General features: G+C 37.7%; 1 long non-coding RNA gene across 1 annotated transcript; it reads left to right on the forward strand.

Moving 5' to 3' along the window:
* The first annotated feature begins 224 nt into the window (after nt 1-224).
* On the forward strand, nt 225-1,405 carry LOC139430759 (uncharacterized). Its single transcript, XR_011641142.1, has 3 exons — nt 225-839; nt 920-1,042; nt 1,096-1,405. It is a non-coding gene; the product is annotated as an uncharacterized lncRNA (long non-coding RNA).
* Nucleotides 1,406-22,516: the final 21,111 nt, after the last annotated feature.

Genomic DNA, 22,516 nt, shown 5'->3' on the forward strand with positions numbered 1-22,516 from the left:
CAAATGTCATCTTGGAGCATGTTGGAGATAAAAAACAAAATGTGCCCAAAACGTGATATTATGACGTTATACGCCGTTCTGAGCCATGTTTGAACTTTCTATCACTTTTGGTTCCGGTAATTCTGTCGACCATATATGTGATATTCAAATGCCAAATGTCACATTGTAGCATGTTGGAGATAGAAAACAAGATGTGACCAAAACGTGATATTATGACGTGTGGCGGCTTTTCAACAAAACGACAACAACACAATCGAACCCCTTTTAAAAAAATACAGATCTGCAACACCTCGGCTTCCCAGTGAAGATGGGGTGGGTTTGAATTTATAAGGCGCCACGCAGTTTCAGTTACAGATCGCTCTAACTGCGAAGAGGGCTGGAAGGGAAAAGGTTCGACAACACCAACATATAACAAAACACAAAGAAATCGCGAAATCATATACCATATAAAAACAAATTTATTAAGGAAAAAAAAATATGGTAAAACAAAATATAAAGTATATAAGTAGTAAATAAAATAACGGAGATTGTTCAAAAAAAATCCCGAATAATTAGGGGGGTAAAAGAGAAAGAAAATAATAATGAACTGAATAAAACAAAATTAAAACAAACCTAAATAATGATCGCGACACGTCCCCGATTGACCCGAGCGCTCGATCAGGCGAACGGAAAAGAAAACAAAATCGAAATCAATACCGAAATTAATAACACCCCTAATAAATCCGATAACTTTACAAGAAAAATTAATTGACAATTAAAATGAGATAATAATAATAAAGAACTGGTTTAAAGTGAAATGAACAAAATGAACCCGTGAAGTTAACAAAAAAAATTAAATGGTAAGTACAAAAGAAAATCTTACTTTATAAAAAAAATACAAAAGTATCTAACCACACTGATATTCTTTTTGTATAAACAGGAAAATTCTGACCTTTATTCCAAACTCTTTTGAACGAAGGATGATGACTTCACGATGACAACAATTATACGTAGATACAGCAACAAAATCCAGCAAACCTCCTTTGGAAACACTTGTTCGATGGTAAGTACAGGAAACTTGGGTTATGTAGCTTCTAATTTACTTCTTTATTCCAGGTAGTACTTGTTTCCGGGATGGGAGATTTCCCAAGAACTTATGTAAGGAATAAGGCTCTCAGAAAACAAAAAAAAAACCTAGCGTGTAAAAAAAGAAAGAAAAATGTAAATAGATAATTAGGCAAGAATGTAGGAATGGATGATTTTATGTAGTGTGAAAGGAGTTTAAATGAATTTAGGTTTAAGTTAGTATTAAGCTAAAATTAGAGAAAATGTAAAAAGAAAAACCTACCTCAAGGTGGTATGAGGTTTTAACCAGCAAAATGAATAGTCTTTGTAAAAATGTGCAATAAATCCGGTGAAACCGTAATCGTTGAATAATTTCCAAACGAAAAATTAAAGGATTAATTAACTCAGATCCCGATAAATACGGATATAAATCGATCCAAAATTCTACACAGAATTATACCAAAATGTCGACTTAAAATTCTTGTTAACCATCCATACACTACAAAGGCTGGTTTCAAAAGAGGAAGAGTAAAATCGCGCACGGGTATTCATTTCCCAAGATTTTAACCAAAAAACTCGTAATAAAATCGCGCGGTGCCAAGAATTCAAAATCACTCCCTCCCTCTATTATTGACAGTCCGAACTTAAAAATGTAAACAAAATTCATGATAGTAACGAAGAAGAGAAAAAGAAAAGTTTTAAGGTTAAGATTTATTGTGTGATTGTAATGAAGGTAATGAAAAAGAAAAAGGCGTTTAAAATGAGCGAAAGGAAAGGATTTAAGAAAAGTGATGAAAAGGAAAGGATTTTCAAGTGTTTCCAAGTTCGGCTTGCTGTAACAAAAAAACAAAAATTATAACAAGGTAAATAAACAAAATGGTATATAATTCCCCGACTTCTAACAATTACAGACAAATCACAAGGAAATTCAATAACCTCGAACGGAACCGTTACAGACGTTATACGCCGTTCTAAGCCATATTTGAACTTTCTATCACTTTTGGTTCCGATAATTCTGTTGACCATATTTGTGATATTCAGGGGCCAAATGTCATCTTGGAGCATGTTGGAGATAAAAAACAAAATGCGCCCAAAACGTGATATTATGACGTTATACGCCGTTCTGAGACATGTTTGAACTTTCTATCACTTTTGGTTCCGGTAATTCTGTCGACCATATATGTGATATTCAGATGCCAAATGTCATCTTGGAGCATGTTGGAGATAAAAAACAAAATGTACCCAAAACGTGATATTATGACGTTATACGCCGTTCTGAGCCATGTTTGAACTTTCTATCACTTTTGGTTCCGGTAATTCTGTCGACCATATATGTGAAATTAAATGCCAAATGTCACATTGTAGCATGATGGAGATAGAAAACAAAATGTGACCAAAACGTGATATTATGACGTTATACGCCGTTCTAAGCCATGTTTGAACTTTCTATCACTTTTGGTTCCGATAATTCTGTTGAACATATTTGTGATATGCAGGCGCCAAATGACATCTTGGAGCATGTTGGAGATAAAAAACAAAATGCGCCCAAAACGTGATATTATGACGTTATACGCCGTTCTGAGCCATGTTTGAACTTTCTATCACTTTTGGTTCCGATAATTCTGTTGACCATATTTATGATATTCAGGGGCCAAATGTCATCTTGGAGCATGTTGGAGATAAAAAACAAAATGTTCCCAAAACGTGATATTATGACGTTATACGCCGTTCTGAGCCATGTTTGAACTTTCTATCACTTTTGGTTCCGGTAATTCTGTCGACCATATATGTGATATTCAGATGCCAAATGTCATCTTGGAGCATGTTGGAGATAAAAAACAAAATGTGCCCAAAACGTGATATTATGACGCTATACGCCGTTCTGAGCCATGTTTGAACTTTCTATCACTTTTGGTTCCGATAATTCTGTTGACCATATATGTGATATTCAGGCGCCAAATGACATCTTGGAGCATGTTGGAGATAAAAAACAAAATGCGCCCAAAACGTGATATTATGACGTTATACGCCGTTCTGAGCCATGATTGAACTTTCTATCGCTTTTGGTTCCGATAATTCTGTTGACCGTATTTGTGTTATTCAGGCGCCAAATGTCACATTGGAGCATGTTGGAGATAAAAAGTAAAATGTGCCCAAAACGTGATATTATGACGCTATACGCCGTTCTGAGACATGTTTGAACTCTCTAACACTTTTAGTTCCGGTAATTCTGTCGACGATATATGTGATATCCAGATGCCAAATGTCACATTGGAGCATGTTGGAGATAAAAAACAAAATGTGCCCAAAACGTGATATTATGACGTTATACGCCGTTCTGAGCCATGTTTGAACTTTCTATCACTTTTGGTTCCGATAATTTTGTTGACCATATATGTGATATTCAGGCGCCAAATGACATCTTGGAGCATGTTGGAGATAAAAAACAAAATGCGCCCAAAACGTGATATTATGACGTTATACGCCGTTCTGAGCCATGATTGAACTTTCTATCACTTTTGGTTCCGATAATTCTGTTGACCATATATGTGATATTCAGTTGCCAAATGACACGTTGGAGCATGTTGAAGATAAAAAACAAAATGTGCCCAAAACGTGACATTATGACGTTATACGCCGTTCTGAGCCATGTTTGAACTTTCTATCACTTTTGGTTCCGATAATTCTGTTGACCATATTTGTGATATTCAGGGGCCAAATGTCATCTTGGAGCACGTTGGAGATTAAAAACAAAATGTGCCCAAAACGTGATATTATGACGTTGTACGCCGTTCTGAGCCATGTTTGAACTTTCTATCACTTTTGGTTCCGATAATTCTGTTGACCATATATGTGATATTCAGGCGCCAAATGACATCTTGGAGCATGTTGGAGATAAAAAACAAAATGCGCCCAAAACGTGATATTATGACGTTATACGCCGTTCTGAGCCATGTTTGAACTTTCTATCACTTTTGGTTCCGATAATTCTGTTGACCATATATGTGATATTCAGGCGCCAAATGACATCTTGGAGCATGTTGGAGATAAAAAACAAAATGCGCCCAAAACGTGATATTATGACGTTATACGCCGTTCTGAGCCATGTTTGAACTTTCTATCACTTTTGGTTCCGATAATTCTGTTGACCATATATGTGATATTCAGTCGCCAAATGACACGTTGGAGCATGTTGAAGATAAAAAACAAAATGTGCCCAAAACGTGATATTATGACGTTATACGCCGTTCTGAGCCATGTTTGAACTTTCTATCACTTTTGGTTTCGATAATTCTGTTGACCATATTTGTGATATTCAGGGGCCAAATGTCACATTGGAGCATGTTGGAGATAAAAAACAAAATGTGCCCAAAACGTGATATTATGACGTTATACGCCGTTCTGAGCCATGTTTGAACTTTCTATCACTTTTGGTTCCGATAATTCTGTTGACCATATTTGTGATACTCAGGCGCCAAATGACATGTTGGAGCATGTTGCAGATAAATAACAAAATGTGCCCAAAACGTGATATTATGAAGTTATACGCCGTTCTGAGCCATGTTTGAACTTTCTATCACCTTTGGTTCCGATAATTCTGTTGACCATATTTGTGATACTCAGGCGCCAAATGACATGTTGGAGCATGTTGCAGATAAATAACAAAATGTGCCCAAAACGTGATATTATGACGTTATACGCCGTTCTGAGCCATGTTTGAACTTTCTATCACCTTTGGTTTCGGTAATTCTGTCGACCATATATGTGATATTCAGATGCCAAATGTCACATTGGAGCATGTTGGAGATAAAAAACAGAATGTGCCCATAACGTGATATTATGACGTTATACGCCGTTCTGAGCCATGATTGAACTTTCTATCGCTTTTGGTTCCGGTAATTCTGTTGACCATATTTGTGATATTCAGGCGCCAAATGACATGTTGGAGCATGTTGGAGATAAATAACAAAATGTGCCCAAAACGTGATATTATGACGTTATACGCCGTTCTGAGCCATGTTTGAACTTTCTATCACCTTTGGTTTCGGTAATTCTGTCGACCATATATGTGATATTCAGGTGCCAAATGTCACATTGGAGCATGTTGGAGATAAAAAGCAAAATGTGCCCAAAACGTGATGTTATGACGTTATACGCCGTTCTGAGATATGTTTGAACTTTCTATCACTTTTAGTTCCGGTAATTCTGTTGACCATATTTGTGATATTCAGGCTTCAAATGACATATTGGAGCATGTTGGAGATAAAAAACAAAATGCGCCCAAAACGTGATATTATGACGTTATACGCCGTTCTGAGCCATGATTGAAATTTCTATCACTTTTGGTTCCGATAATTCTGTTGACCATATATGTGATATTCAGTCGCCAAATGACACGTTGGAGCATGTTGAAGATAAAAAACAGAATGTGCTCAAAACGTGATATTATGACGTTATACGCCGTTCTGAGCCATGTTTGAACTTTCTATCACTTTTGGTTCCGATAATTCTGTTGACCATATTTGTGATATTCAGGTGCCAAATGTCACATTGGAGCATGTTGGAGATAAAAAACAAAATGTGCCCAAAGCGTGATATTATGACGTTATACGCCGTTCTGAGCCATGTTTGAACTTTCTATCACTTTAGGTTCCGATAATTCTGTTGACCATATTGTGATATTCAGGTACCAAATGACACGTTGGAGCATGTTGAAGATAAAAAACAGAATGTGCTCAAAACGTGATATTATGACGTTATACGCCGTTCTGAGCCATGTTTGAACTTTCTATCACTTTAGGTTCCGATAATTCTGTTGACCATATTGTGATATTCAGGTACCAAATGACACGTTGGAGCATGTTGAAGATAAAAAACAGAATGTGCTCAAAACGTGATATTATGACGTTATACGCCGTTCTGAGCCATGTTTGAACTTTCTATCACTTTTGGTTCCGATAATTCTGTTGACCATATTTGTGATATTCAGGCGCCAAATGACATGTTGGAGCATGTGGGAGATAAAAAACAAAATGTGCCCAAAACGTGATATTGTGACGTTATACGCCGTTCTGAGCCATGTTTGAACTTTCTATCACTTTTGGTTCCGATAATTCTGTTGACCATATTTGTGATATTCAGGGGCCAAATGTCGTATTGGAGCATGTTGGAGATAAAAAACAAAATGGGCCCAAAACTTGATATTATGACGTTATACGCCGTTCTGAGCCATGATTGAACTTTCTATCGCTTTTGGTTCCGGTAATTCTGTTGACCATATTTGTGATATTCAGGCGCCAAATGACATGTTGGAGCATGTTGGAGATAAAAAACAAAATGCGCCCAAAACGTGATATTATGACGTTATACGCCGTTCTGAGCCATGTTTAAACTTTCTATCACTTTTGGTTCCGGTAATTCTGTCGACCATATATTTGATATTCAGGCGCCAAACGACATCTTGGAGCATGTTGGAGATAAAAAACAAAATGCGCCCAAAACGTGATATTATGACGTTATACGCCGTTCTGAGCCATGTTTGAACTTTCTATCACTTTTGGTTCCGATAATTCTGTTGACCATATTTGTGATACTCAGGCGCCAAATGACATGTTGGAGCATGCTGCAGATAAATAACAAAATGTGCCCAAAACGTGATATTATGACGTTATACGCCGTTCTGAGCCATGTTTGAACTTTCTATCACCTTTGGTTTCGGTAATTCTGTCGACCATATATGTGATATTCAGATGCCAAATGTCACATTGGAGCATGTTGGAGATAAAAAACAGAATGTGCCCAAAATGTGATATTATGACGTTATACGCCGTTCTGAGCCATGATTGAACTTTCTATCGCTTTTGGTTCCGGTAATTCTGTTGACCATATTTGTGATATTCAGGTGCCAAATGACATATTGGAGCATGTTGGAGATAAAAAACAAAATGCGCCCAAAACGTGATATTATGACGTTATACGCCGTTCTGAGCCATGTTTGAACTTTCTATCACTTTTGGTTCCGATAATTCTATTGACCGTATTTGTGATATTCAGATGCAAAATGTCACATTGGAGCATGTTGGAGATAAAAAACAAAATGTGCCCAAAGCGTGATATTGTGACGTTATACGCCGTTCTGAGCCATGTTTGAACTTTCTATCACTTTAGGTTCCGATAATTCTGTTGGCCATAATGTGATATTCAGGTACCAAATGTCACATTGGAGCATGTTGGAGATAAAAAACAAAATTTGCCCAAAACGTGATATTATGACATTATACGCCGTTCTGAGCCATGTTTAAACTTTCTATCACTTTTGGTTCCGGTAATTCTGTCGACCATATATTTGATATTCAGGCGCCAAACGACATCTTGGAGCATGTTGCAGATAAATAACAAAATGTGCCCAAAACGTGATATTATGACGTTATACGCCGTTCTGAGCCATGTTTGAACTTTCTATCACTTTTGGCTCCGATAATTCTGTTGACCATATTTGTGATACTCAGGCGCCAAATGACATGTTGGAGCATGTTGCAGATAAATAACAAAATGTGCCCAAAACGTGATATTATGACGTTATACGCCGTTCTGAGCCATGTTTGAACTTTCTATCACTTTTGGTTCCGATAATTCTGTTGACCATATTTGTGATACTCAGGCGCCAAATGACATGTTGGAGTATGTTGCAGATAAATAACAAAATGTGCCCAAAACGTGATATTATGACGTTATACGCCGTTCTGAGCCATGTTTGAACTTTCTATCACATTTGGTTCCGATAATTCTGTTGACCATATTTGTGATACTCAGGCGCCAAATGACATGTTGGAGCATGTTGCAGATAAATAACAAAATGTGCCCAAAACGTGATATTATGACGTTATACGCCGTTCTGAGCCATGAATGAACTTTCTATCGCTTTTGGTTCCGGTAATTCTGTTGACCATATATGTGATATTCAGGCGCCAAATGACATCTTGGAGCATGTTGGAGATAAAAAACAAAATGCGCCCAAAACGTGATATTATGACGTTATACGCCGTTCTGAGCCATGTTTGAACTTTCTATCACTTTTGGTTCCGATAATTCTGTTGACCATATTTGTGATATTCAGGGGCCAAATGTCATCTTGGAGCATGTTGGAGATAAAAAACAAAATGTGCCCAAAACGTGATATTATGACGTTATACGCCGTTCTGAGCCATGTTAGAACTTTCTATCACTTTTAGTTCCGATAATTCTGTTGACCATATTTGTGATATTCAGGGGCCAAATGTCGTATTGGAGCATGTTGGAGATAAAAAACAAAATGTGCCCAAAACGTGATATTATGACGTTATACACCGTTCTGAGCCATGATTGAACTTTCTATCGCTTTTGGTTCCGATAATTCTGTTGACCAGATTTGTGATATTCAGATGCCAAATGTCACATTGGAGCATGTTGGAGATAAAAAACAAAATGTGCCCAAAACCTGATATTATGACGTTATACGCCGTTCTGAGCCATGTTTGAACTTTCCATCACTTTTGGTTCCGATAATTCTATTGACCATATTTGTGATATTCAGGGGCCAAATGTCGTATTGGAGCATGTTGGAGATAAAAAACAAAATGTGCCCAAAACGTGATATTATGACGTTATACGCCGTTCTGAGCCATGTTTGAACTTTCTATCACTTTTGTTCCGATAATTCTGTTGACCAGATTTGTGATATTCAGATACCAAATGTCACATTGGAGCATGTTGGAGATAAAAAACAAAATGTGCCCAAAACGTGATATTATGACGTTATACGCCGTTCTGAGCCATGATTGCACTTTCTATCGCTTTTGGTTCCGGTAATTCTGTTGACCATATTTGTGATATTCAGGTGCCAAATGTCACATTGGAGCATGTTGGAGATAAAAAACAAAATGTGCCCAAAGCGTGATATTATGACGTTATACGCCGTTCTGAGCCATGTTTGAACTTTCTATCACTTTAGGTTCCGATAATTCTGTTGACCATATTGTGATATTCAGGTACCAAATGTCACATTGGAGCATGTTGGAGATAAAAAACAAAATTTGCCCAAAACGTGATATTATGACATTATACGCCGTTCTGAGCCATGTTTAAACTTTCTATCACTTTTGGTTCCGGTAATTCTGTCGACCATATATTTGATATTCAGGCGCCAAACGACATCTTGGAGCATGTTGGAGATAAAAAACAAAATGTGCCCAAAACGTGATATTATGACGTTATACGCCGTTCTGAGCCATGTTTGAACTTTCTATCACTTTTGGTTCCGATAATTCTGTTGACCATATTTGTGATACTCAGGCGCCAAATGACATGTTGGAGCATGTTGCAGATAAATAACAAAATGTGCCCAAAACGTGATATTATGAAGTTATACGCCGTTCTGAGCCATGTTTGAACTTTCTATCACCTTTGGTTCCGATAATTCTGTTGACCATATTTGTGATACTCAGGCGCCAAATGACATGTTGGAGCATGTTGCAGATAAATAACAAAATGTGCCCAAAACGTGATATTATGACGTTATACGCCGTTCTGAGCCATGTTTGAACTTTCTATCACCTTTGGTTTCGGCAATTCTGTCGACCATATATGTGATATTCAGATGCCAAATGTCACATTGGAGCATGTTGGAGATAAAAAACAGAATGTGCCCATAACGTGATATTATGACGTTATACGCCGTTCTGAGCCATGATTGAACTTTCTATCGCTTTTGGTTCCGGTAATTCTGTTGACCATATTTGTGATATTCAGGCGCCAAATGACATGTTGGAGCATGTTGGAGATAAATAACAAAATGTGCCCAAAACGTGATATTATGACGTTATACGCCGTTCTGAGCCATGTTTGAACTTTCTATCACCTTTGGTTTCGGTAATTCTGTCGACCATATATGTGATATTCAGGTGCCAAATGTCACATTGGAGCATGTTGGAGATAAAAAGCAAAATGTGCCCAAAACGTGATGTTATGACGTTATACGCCGTTCTGAGATATGTTTGAACTTTCTATCACTTTTAGTTCCGGTAATTCTGTTGACCATATTTGTGATATTCAGGCTTCAAATGACATATTGGAGCATGTTGGAGATAAAAAACAAAATGCGCCCAAAACGTGATATTATGACGTTATACGCCGTTCTGAGCCATGATTGAAATTTCTATCACTTTTGGTTCCGATAATTCTGTTGACCATATATGTGATATTCAGTCGCCAAATGACACGTTGGAGCATGTTGAAGATAAAAAACAGAATGTGCTCAAAACGTGATATTATGACGTTATACGCCGTTCTGAGCCATGTTTGAACTTTCTATCACTTTTGGTTCCGATAATTCTGTTGACCATATTTGTGATATTCAGGTGCCAAATGTCACATTGGAGCATGTTGGAGATAAAAAACAAAATGTGCCCAAAGCGTGATATTATGACGTTATACGCCGTTCTGAGCCATGTTTGAACTTTCTATCACTTTAGGTTCCGATAATTCTGTTGACCATATTGTGATATTCAGGTACCAAATGACACGTTGGAGCATGTTGAAGATAAAAAACAGAATGTGCTCAAAACGCGATATTATGACGTTATACGCCGTTCTGAGCCATGTTTGAACTTTCTATCACTTTAGGTTCCGATAATTCTGTTGACCATATTGTGATATTCAGGTACCAAATGACACGTTGGAGCATGTTGAAGATAAAAAACAGAATGTGCTCAAAACGTGATATTATGACGTTATACGCCGTTCTGAGCCATGTTTGAACTTTCTATCACTTTTGGTTCCGATAATTCTGTTGACCATATTTGTGATATTCAGGCGCCAAATGACATGTTGGAGCATGTGGGAGATAAAAAACAAAATGTGCCCAAAACGTGATATTGTGACGTTATACGCCGTTCTGAGCCATGTTTGAACTTTCTATCACTTTTGGTTCCGATAATTCTGTTGACCATATTTGTGATATTCAGGGGCCAAATGTCGTATTGGAGCATGTTGGAGATAAAAAACAAAATGGGCCCAAAACTTGATATTATGACGTTATACGCCGTTCTGAGCCATGATTGAACTTTCTATCGCTTTTGGTTCCGGTAATTCTGTTGACCATATTTGTGATATTCAGGCGCCAAATGACATGTTGGAGCATGTTGGAGATAAAAAACAAAATGCGCCCAAAACGTGATATTATGACGTTATACGCCGTTCTGAGCCATGATTGAAATTTCTATCACTTTTGGTTCCGATAATTCTGTTGACCATATTTGTGATATTCAGGGGCCAAATGTCATCTTGGAGCATGTTGGAGATAAAAAACAAAATTTGCCCAAAACGTGATATTATGATATCATACGCCGTTCTGAGCCATGTTTAAACTTTCTATCACTTTTGGTTCCGGTAATTCTGTCGACCATATATTTGATATTCAGGCGCCAAACGACATCTTGGAGCATGTTGGAGATAAAAAACAAAATGCGCCCAAAACGTGATATTATGACGTTATACGCCGTTCTGAGCCATGTTTGAACTTTCTATCACTTTTGGTTCCGATAATTCTGTTGACCATATTTGTGATACTCAGGCGCCAAATGACATGTTGGAGCATGCTGCAGATAAATAACAAAATGTGCCCAAAACGTGATATTATGACGTTATACGCCGTTCTGAGCCATGTTTGAACTTTCTATCACCTTTGGTTTCGGTAATTCTGTCGACCATATATGTGATATTCAGATGCCAAATGTCACATTGGAGCATGTTGGAGATAAAAAACAGAATGTGCCCAAAATGTGATATTATGACGTTATACGCCGTTCTGAGCCATGTTTGAACTTTCTATCACTTTAGGTTCCGATAATTCTGTTGACCATAATGTGATATTCAGGTACCAAATGTCACATTGGAGCATGTTGGAGATAAAAAACAAAATTTGCCCAAAACGTGATATTATGACATTATACGCCGTTCTGAGCCATGTTTAAACTTTCTATCACTTTTGGTTCCGGTAATTCTGTCGACCATATATTTGATATTCAGGCGCCAAACGACATCTTGGAGCATGTTGCAGATAAATAACAAAATGTGCCCAAAACGTGATATTATGACGTTATACGCCGTTCTGAGCCATGTTTGAACTTTCTATCACTTTTGGCTCCGATAATTCTGTTGACCATATTTGTGATACTCAGGCGCCAAATGACATGTTGGAGCATGTTGCAGATAAATAACAAAATGTGCCCAAAACGTGATATTATGACGTTATACGCCGTTCTGAGCCATGTTTGAACTTTCTATCACTTTTGGTTCCGATAATTCTGTTGACCATATTTGTGATACTCAGGCGCCAAATGACATGTTGGAGTATGTTGCAGATAAATAACAAAATGTGCCCAAAACGTGATATTATGACGTTATACGCCGTTCTGAGCCATGTTTGAACTTTCTATCACATTTGGTTCCGATAATTCTGTTGACCATATTTGTGATACTCAGGCGCCAAATGACATGTTGGAGCATGTTGCAGATAAATAACAAAATGTGCCCAAAACGTGATATTATGACGTTATACGCCGTTCTGAGCCATGAATGAACTTTCTATCGCTTTTGGTTCCGGTAATTCTGTTGACCATATATGTGATATTCAGGCGCCAAATGACATCTTGGAGCATGTTGGAGATAAAAAACAAAATGCGCCCAAAACGTGATATTATGACGTTATACGCCGTTCTGAGCCATGTTTGAACTTTCTATCACTTTTGGTTCCGATAATTCTGTTGACCATATTTGTGATATTCAGGGGCCAAATGTCATCTTGGAGCATGTTGGAGATAAAAAACAAAATGTGCCCAAAACGTGATATTATGACGTTATACGCCGTTCTGAGCCATGTTAGAACTTTCTATCACTTTTAGTTCCGATAATTCTGTTGACCATATTTGTGATATTCAGGGGCCAAATGTCGTATTGGAGCATGTTGGAGATAAAAAACAAAATGTGCCCAAAACGTGATATTATGACGTTATACACCATTCTGAGCCATGATTGAACTTTCTATCGCTTTTGGTTCCGGTAATTCTGTTGACCATATTTGTGATATTCAGGCGCCAAATGACATGTTGGAGCATGTTGGAGATAAATAACAAAATGTGCCCAAAACGTGATATTATGACGTTATACGCCGTTCTGAGCCATGTTTGAACTTTCTACCACTTTTGGTTCCGATAATTCTGTTGACCAGATTTGTGATATTCAGATGCCAAATGTCACATTGGAGCATGTTGGAGATAAAAAACAAAATGTGCCCAAAACCTGATATTATGACGTTATACGCCGTTCTGAGCCATGTTTGAACTTTCCATCACTTTTGGTTCCGATAATTCTATTGACCATATTTGTGATATTCAGGGGCCAAATGTCGTATTGGAGCATGTTGGAGATAAAAAACAAAATGTGCCCAAAACGTGATATTATGACGTTATACGCCGTTCTGAGCCATGTTTGAACTTTCTATCACTTTTGTTCCGATAATTCTGTTGACCAGATTTGTGATATTCAGATGCCAAATGTCACATTGGAGCATGTTGGAGATAAAAAACAAAATGTGCCCAAAACGTGATATTATGACGTTATACGCCGTTCTGAGCCATGTTTGAACTTTCTATCACCTTTGGTTTCTTTTCGACCATATATGTGATATTCAAATGCCAAATGCCACATTGTAGCATGTTGGAGATAGAAAAGAAAATGTGACCAAAACGTGATATTATGACGTTATACGCCGTTCTGAGACATGTTTGAACTTTCTATCACTTTTGGTTCCGATAATTCTGTTGACCATATATGTGATATTCAGTCGCCAAATGACACGTTGGAGCATGTTGAAGATAAAAAACAAAATGTGCCCAAAACGTGATATTATGACGTTATACGCCGTTCTGAGCCATGTTTGAAATTTCTATCACTTTTAGTTCCGATAATTCTGTTGTCCATATTTGTGATATTCAGGGGCCAAATGTCGTATTGGAGCATGTTGGAGATAAAAAACAAAATGGGCCCAAAACGTGATATTATGACGTTATACGCCGTTCTGAGCCATCATTGAACTTTCTATCGCTTTTGGTTCCGGTAATTCTGTTGACCATATTTGTGATATTCAGGCGCCAAATGACATGTTGGAGCATGTTGCAGATAAATAACAAAATGTGCCCAAAACGTGATATTATGACGTTATACGCCGTTCTGAGCTATGTTTGAACTTTCTATCACTTTTGTTTCCGATAATTCTGTTGACCATATTTGTGATATTCAGGCGCCAAATGACATGTAGGAGCATGCTGGAGATAAAAAACAAAATGTGCCCAAAACGTGATATTATGACGTTATACGCCGTTCTGAGCTATGTTTGAACTTTCTATCACTTTTGTTTCCGATAATTCTGTTGACCATATTTATGATATTCAGGGGCCAAATGTCGTATTGGAGCATGTTGGAGATAAAAAACAAAATGGGCCCAAAACGTGATATTATGACGTTATACGCCGTTCTGAGCCATCATTGAACTTTCTATCGCTTTTGGTTCCGGTAATTCTGTTGACCATATTTGTGATATTCAGGCGCCAAATGACATGTTGGAGCATGTTGCAGATAAATAACAAAATGTGCCCAAAACGTGATATTATGACGTTATACTACGTTCTGAGCCATGTTTGAACTTTCTATCACTTTTGGTTCCGATAATTCTGTTGACCATATATGTGATATTCAGTCGCCAAATGACACGTTGGAGCATGTTGAAGATAAAAAACAGAATGTGCTCAAAACGTGATATTATGACGTTATACGCCGTTCTGAGCCATGTTTGAACTTTCTATCACTTTTGGTTCCGATAATTCTGTTGACCATATTTGTGATATTCAGGCGCCAAATGACATGTTGGAGCATGTTGGAGATAAAAAACAAAATGTGCCCAAAACGTGATATTATGACGTTATACGCCGTTCTGAGCCATGTTTGAACTTTCTATCACTTTTGGTTCCGATAATTCTGTTGACCATATATGTGATATTCAGTCGCCAAATGACACGTTGGAGCATGTTGAAGATAAAAAACAGAATGTGCTCAAAACGTGATATTATGACGTTATACGCCGTTCTGAGCCATGTTTGAACTTTCTATCACCTTTGGTTTCGGTAATTCTGTCGACCATATATGTGATATTCAGGTGCCAAATGTCACATTGGAGCATGTTGGAGATAAAAAACAAAATGTGCCCAAAACGTGATATTATGACGTTATACGCCGCTCTGAGCCATGTTTGAACTTTCTATCACTTTTGGTTCCGGTAATTCTGTCGACCATATATGTGATATTCAGATGCCAAATGTCTCATTGGAGCATGTTGGAGATAGAAAACAAAATGTGACCAAAACGTAATATTATGACGTTATACGCCGTTCTGAGCTATGTTTGAACTTTCTATCACTTTTGGTTCCGATAATTCTGTTGACCATATTTGTGATATTCAGGCGCCAAATGACATATTGGAGCATGTTGGAGATAAAAAACAAAATGCCCCAAAACGTGATATTATGACGTTATACGCCGTTCTGAGCCATGTTTGAAATTTCTATCACTTTTGGTTCCGATAATTCTGTTGACCATATATATGATATTCAGTCGCCAAATGACACGTTGGAGCATGTTGGAGATAAATAACAAAATGTGACCAAAACGTGATATTATGACGTTATACGCCGTTCTGAGCCATGTTTGAACTTTCTATCACCTTTGGTTTCGGTAATTCTGTCGACCATATATGTGATATTCAGGTGCCAAATGTCACATTGGAGCATGTTGGAGATAAAAAACAAAATGCACCCAAAACGTGATATTATGACGTTATACGCCGTTCTGAGCCATGTTTGAACTTTCTATCACTTTAGGTTCCGATAATTCTGTTGACCATATTTGTGATGTTCAGATGCCAAATGTCACATTGGAGCATGTTGGAGATAAAAAACAAAATGTGCCCAAAACGTGATATTATGACATTATACGCCGTTCTGAGCCATGTTTGAACTTTCTATCACTTTTGGTTCCGATAATTCTGTTGACCATATATGTGATATTCAGTCGCCAAATGACACGTTGGAGCATGTTGAAGATAAAAAACAGAATGTGCTCAAAACGTGATATTATGACGTTATACGCCGTTCTGAGCCATGTTTGAACTTTCTATCACTTTTGGTTCCGATAATTCTGTTGACCATATTTGTGATATTCAGGCGCCAAATGACATGTTGGAGCATGTTGGAGATAAAAAACAAAATGTGCCCAAAACGTGATATTATGACGTTATACGCCGTTCTGAGCTATGTTTGAACTTTCTATCACTTTTGGTTCCGATAATTCTGTTGACCATATTTATGATATTCAGGGGCCAAATGTCGTATTAGAGCATGTTGGAGATAAAAAACAAAATGGGCCCAAAACGTGATATTATGACGTTATACGCCGTTCTGAGCCATCATTGAACTTTCTATCGCTTTTGGTTAAGGTAATTCTGTTGACCATATTTGTGATATTCAGGCGCCAAATGACATGTTGGAGCATGTTGCAGATAAATAACAAAATGTGCCCAAAACGTGATATTATGACGTTATACTACGTTCTGAGCCATGTTTGAACTTTCTATCACTTTTGGTTCCGATAATTCTGTTGACCATATATGTGATATTCAGTCGCCAAATGACACGTTGGAGCATGTTGAAGATAAAAAACAGAATGTGCTCAAAACGTGATATTATGACGTTATACGCCGTTCTGAGCCATGTTTGAACTTTCTATCACTTTTGGTTCCGATAATTCTGTTGACCATATTTGTGATATTCAGGCGCCAAATGACATGTTGGAGCATGTTGGAGATAAAAAACAAAATGTGCCCAAAACGTGATATTATGACGTTATACGCCGTTCTGAGCCATGTTTGAACTTTCTATCACTTTTGGTTCCGATAATTCTGTTGACCATATATGTGATATTCAGTCGCCAAATGACACGTTGGAGCATGTTGAAGATAAAAAACAGAATGTGCTCAAAACGTGATATTATGACGTTATACGCCGTTCTGAGCCATGTTTGAACTTTCTATCACCTTTGGTTTCGGTAATTCTGTCGACCATATATGTGATATTCAGGTGCCAAATGTCACATTGGAGCATGTTGGAGATAAAAAACAAAATGTGCCCAAAACGTGATATTATGAGGTTATACGCCGTTCTGAGCCATGTTTGAACTTTCTATCACTTTTGGTTCCGGTAATTCTGTCGACCATATATGTGATATTCAGATGCCAAATGTCTCATTGGAGCATGTTGGAGATAGAAAACAAAATGTGCCCAAAACGTAATATTATGACGTTATACGCCGTTCTGAGCTATGTTTGAACTTTCTATCACTTTTGGTTCCGATAATTCTGTTGACCATATTTGTGATATTCAGGCGCCAAATGACATATTGGAGCATGTTGGAGATAAAAAACAAAATGCCCCAAAACGTGATATTATGACGTTATACGCCGTTCTGAGCCATGTTTGAAATTTCTATCACTTTTGGTTCCGATAATTCTGTTGACCATATATATGATATTCAGTCGCCAAATGACACGTTGGAGCATGTTGGAGATAAATAACAAAATGTGCCCAAAACGTGATATGACGTTATACGCCGTTCTGAGCCATGTTTGAACTTTCTATCACCTTTGGTTTCGGTAATTCTGTCGACCATATATGTGATATTCAGGTGCCAAATGTCACATTGGAGCATGATGGAGATAAAAAACAAAATGCACCCAAAACGTGATATTATGACGTTATACGCCGTTCTGAGCCATGTTTGAACTTTCTATCACTTTAGGTTCCGATAATTCTGTTGACCATATTTGTGATATTCAGTCGCTAAATGACACGTTGGAGCATGTTGAAGATAAAAAACAAAATGAGCCCAAAACGTGATATTATGACGTTATACGCCGTTCTGAGCCACGTTTGAACTTTCTATCACTTTTGGTTCCGATAATTCTATTGACCATATTTGTGATATTCAGGCGCCAAATGACATATTGGAGCATGTTGGAGATAAAAAACAAAATGCGCCCAAAACGTGATACTATGACGTTATACGCAGTTCTGAGCCATGTTTGAACTTTCTATCACTTTTGGTTCCGATAATTCTGTTGACCATATATGTGATATTCAGTCGCCAAATGACACGTTGGAGCATGTTGAAGATAAAAAACAAAATGTGCCCAAAACGTGATATTATGACGTTATACGCCGTTCTGAGACATGTTCGAACTTTCTATCACTTTTGGTTCCGATAATTCTGTTGACCATATTTGTGATATTCAGGCGCCAAATGACATATTGGAGCATGTTGTAGATAAAAAACAAAATGTGCCCAAAACGTCATATTATGACGTTATACGCCGTTCTGAGCCATGTTTGAACTTTCTATCACTTTTGGTTCCGATAATTCTGTTGACCATATTTGTGATATTCAGATGTCAAATGTCACATTGGAGCATGTTGGAGATAAAAAACAAAATGTGCCCAAAACGTGATATTATGACGTTATACGACGTTCTGAGCCATGATTGAACTTTCTATCGCTTTTGGTTCCGGTAATTCTGTTGACCATATTTGTGATAATTAGGGGCCAAATGTCATCTTGGAGCATGTTGGAGATAAAAAACAAAATGTGCCCAAAACGTGATATTATGACGTTATACGCCGTTCTGAGCCATGATTGAACTTTCTATCGCTTTTGGTTCCGGTAATTCTGTTGACCATATTTGTGATATTCAGGCGCCAAATGACATGTTGGAGCATGTTGGAGATAAATAACAAAATGTGACCAAAACGTGATATTATGACGTTATACGCCGTTCTGAGCCATGTTTGAACTTTCTATCACTTTTGGTTCCGATAATTCTGTTGACAATATTTGTGATATTCAGATGACAAATGTCACATTGGAGCATGTTGGAGATAAAAAACAAAATGTGCCCAAAACGTGATATTATGACGTTATACGCCGTTCTGAGCCATGTTTGAACTTTCCATCACTTTTGGTTCCGATAATTTTGTTGACCATATTTGTGATATTCAGGGGCCAAATGTCGTATTGGAGCATGTTGGAGATAAAAAACAAAATGTGCCCAAAACGTGATATTATGACGTTATACGCCGTTCTGAGCCATGATTGAACTTTCTATCGCTTTTGGTTCCGGTAATTCTGTTGACCATATTTGTGATATTTAGGGGCCAAATGTCATCTTGGAGCATGTTGGAGATAAAAAACAAAATGCGCCCAAAACGTGATATTATGACGTTATACGCCGTTCTGAGCCATGTTTGAACTTTCTATCACTTTTGGTTCGGGTAATTCTGTCGACCATATATGTGACATTCAGATGCCAAATGTCGCATTGGAGCATGTTGGAGATAAAAAACAAAATGCGCCCAAAACGTGATATTATGACGTTATACGCCGTTCTGAGCCATGTTTGAACTTTCTATCACTTTTGGTTCCGATAATTCTGTTGACCATATATGTGATATTCAGTCGCTAAATGACACGTTGGAGCATGTTGAAGATAAAAAACAAAATGAGCCCAAAACGTGATATTATGACGTTATACGCCGTTCTGAGCCACGTTTGAACTTTCTATCACTTTTGGTTCCGATAATTCTATTGACCATATTTGTGATATTCAGGCGCCAAATGACATGTTGGAGCATGTTGGAGATAAAAAACAATATGTGCCCAAAACGTGATATTATGACGTTATACGCCGTTCTGAGCCATGTTTGAACTTTCTATCACTTTTGGTTCGGGTAATTCTGTCGACCATATATGTGATATTCAGATGCCAAATGTCACATTGGAGCATGTTGGAGATAAAAAACAAAATGTGCCCAAAACGTGATATTATGACGTTATACGCCGTTCTGAGCCATGTTTGAACTTTCTATCACTTTTGGTTCGGGTAATTCTGTCGACCACATATGTGACATTCAGATGCCAAATGTCGCATTGGAGCATGTTGGAGATAGAAAACAAAATGTGCCCAAAACGTGATATTATGACGTTATACGCCGTTCTGAGCCATGTTTGAAATTTCTATCACTTTTGGTTCCGATAATTCTGTTGACCATATTTGTGATATTCAGGCGCCAAATGACATATTGGAGCATATTGGAGATAAAAAACAAAATGTGCCCAAAACGTGATATTTTGACGTTATACGCCGTTCTGAGCCATGTTTGAACTTTCTATCACTTTTGGTTCCGATAATTCTGTTGACCATATTTGTGATATTCAGGGGCCAAATGTGGTATTGGAGCATGTTGGAGATAAAAAACAAAATGCGCCAAAAACGTGATATTATGACGTTATACGCCGTTCTGAGCCATGTTTGAACTTTCTATCACTTTTGGTTCCGATAATTCTGTTGACCATATTTGTGATATTCAGGCGCCAAATGACATGTTGGAGCATGTTGGAGATAAATAACAAAATGTGCCCAAAACGTGATATTATGACGTTATACGCCGTTCTGAGCCATGATTGAACTTTCTATCGCTTTTGGTTCCGGTAATTCTGTTGACCATATTTGTGATATTTAGGGGCCAAATGTCATCTTGGAGCATGTTGGAGATAAAAAACAAAACGCGCCCAAAACGTGATATTATGACGTTATAAGCCGTTCTGAGACATGTATGAACTTTCTATCACTTTTGGTTCCGGTAATTCTGTCGACCATATATGTGATATTCAGATGCCTAATGTCACATTGGAGCATGTTGGAGATAAAAAACAAAATGTGCCTAAAACGTGATATTATGACGTTATACGCCGTTCTGAGCCATGTTTGAACTTTCGATCACTTTTGGTTCGGGTAATTCTGTCGACCATATATGTGATATTCAGATGCCAAATGTCACATTGGAGCATGTTGGAGATAGAAAACAAAATGTGCCCAAAACGTGATATTATGACGTTATACGCCGTTCTGAGCCATGTTTGAACTTTCTATCACTTTTGGTTCCGATAATTCTGTTGACCATATTTGTGATATTCAGGCGCCAAATGACATATCGGAGCATGTTGGAGATAAAAAACAAAATGCGCCCAAAACGTGATATTATGACGTTATACGCCGTTCTGAGCCATGTTTGAACTTTCTATCAGCTTTGGTTTCGGTAATTCTGTCGACCATGTATGTGATATTCAGGTGCCAAATGTCACATTGGAGCATGTTGGAGATAAAAAGCAAAATGTGCCCAAAACGTGATGTTATGACGTTATACGCCGTTCTGAGACATGTTTGAACTTTCTATCACTTTTAGTTCCGGTAATTCTGTCGACGATATATGTGATATCCAGATGCCAAATGTCACATTGGAGCATGTTGGAGATAAAAAACAAAATGTGCCCAAAACGTGATATTATGACGTTATACGCCGTTCTGAGCCATGTTTGAACTTTCTATCACTTTTGGTTCCGGTAATTCTGTCGACCATATATGTGATATTCATATGCCAAATGTCACATTGGAGCATGTTGGAGATAAAAAACAAAATGCGCCCAAAACGTGATATTATGACGTTATACGCCGTTCTGAGACATGTTTGAACTTTCTATCACTTTTGGTTCCGGTAATTCTGTCGACCATATATGTGATATTCAGATGCCAAATGTCATCTTGGAGCATGTTGGAGATAAAAAACAAAATGCGCCCAAAACGTGATATTATGACGTTATACGCCGTTCTGAGCCATGTTTGAACTTTCTATCACTTTTGGTTCCGATAATTCTGTCCACCATATTTGTGATATTCAGGCGTACAAATGTCATCTTGGAGCATGTTGGAGATAAAAAACAAAATGCGCCCAAAACGTGATATTATGACGTTATACGCCGTTCTGAGCCATGTTTGAACTTTCTATCACTTTTGGTTCCGATAATTCTGTTGACCATATATGTGATATTCAGTCGCCAAATGACACGTTGGAGCATGTTGTAGATAAAAAACAAAATGTGCCCAAAACGTGATATTATGATGTTATACGCCGTTCTGAGCCATGTTTGAACTTTCTATCACTTTTGGTTCCGATAATTCTGTTGACCATATTTGTGATATTCAGGCGCCAAATGACATATTGGAGCATGTTGGAGACAAAGAACAAAATGCGCCCAAAACGTGATATTATGACGTTATACGCCGTTCTGAGCCATGTTTGAACTTTCTATCACTTTTGGTTCCGATAATTCTGTTGACAAGATTTGTGATATTCAGATGCCAAATGTCACATTGGAGCATGTCGGAGATAAAAAACAAAATGTGCCCAAAACGTGATATTATAACGTTATACGCCGTTCT

Source organism: Onthophagus taurus, chromosome 7 (genome assembly GCF_036711975.1).
Source record: "Onthophagus taurus isolate NC chromosome 7, IU_Otau_3.0, whole genome shotgun sequence".
In the NCBI taxonomy this organism is placed as follows: domain Eukaryota; kingdom Metazoa; phylum Arthropoda; class Insecta; order Coleoptera; family Scarabaeidae; genus Onthophagus; species Onthophagus taurus.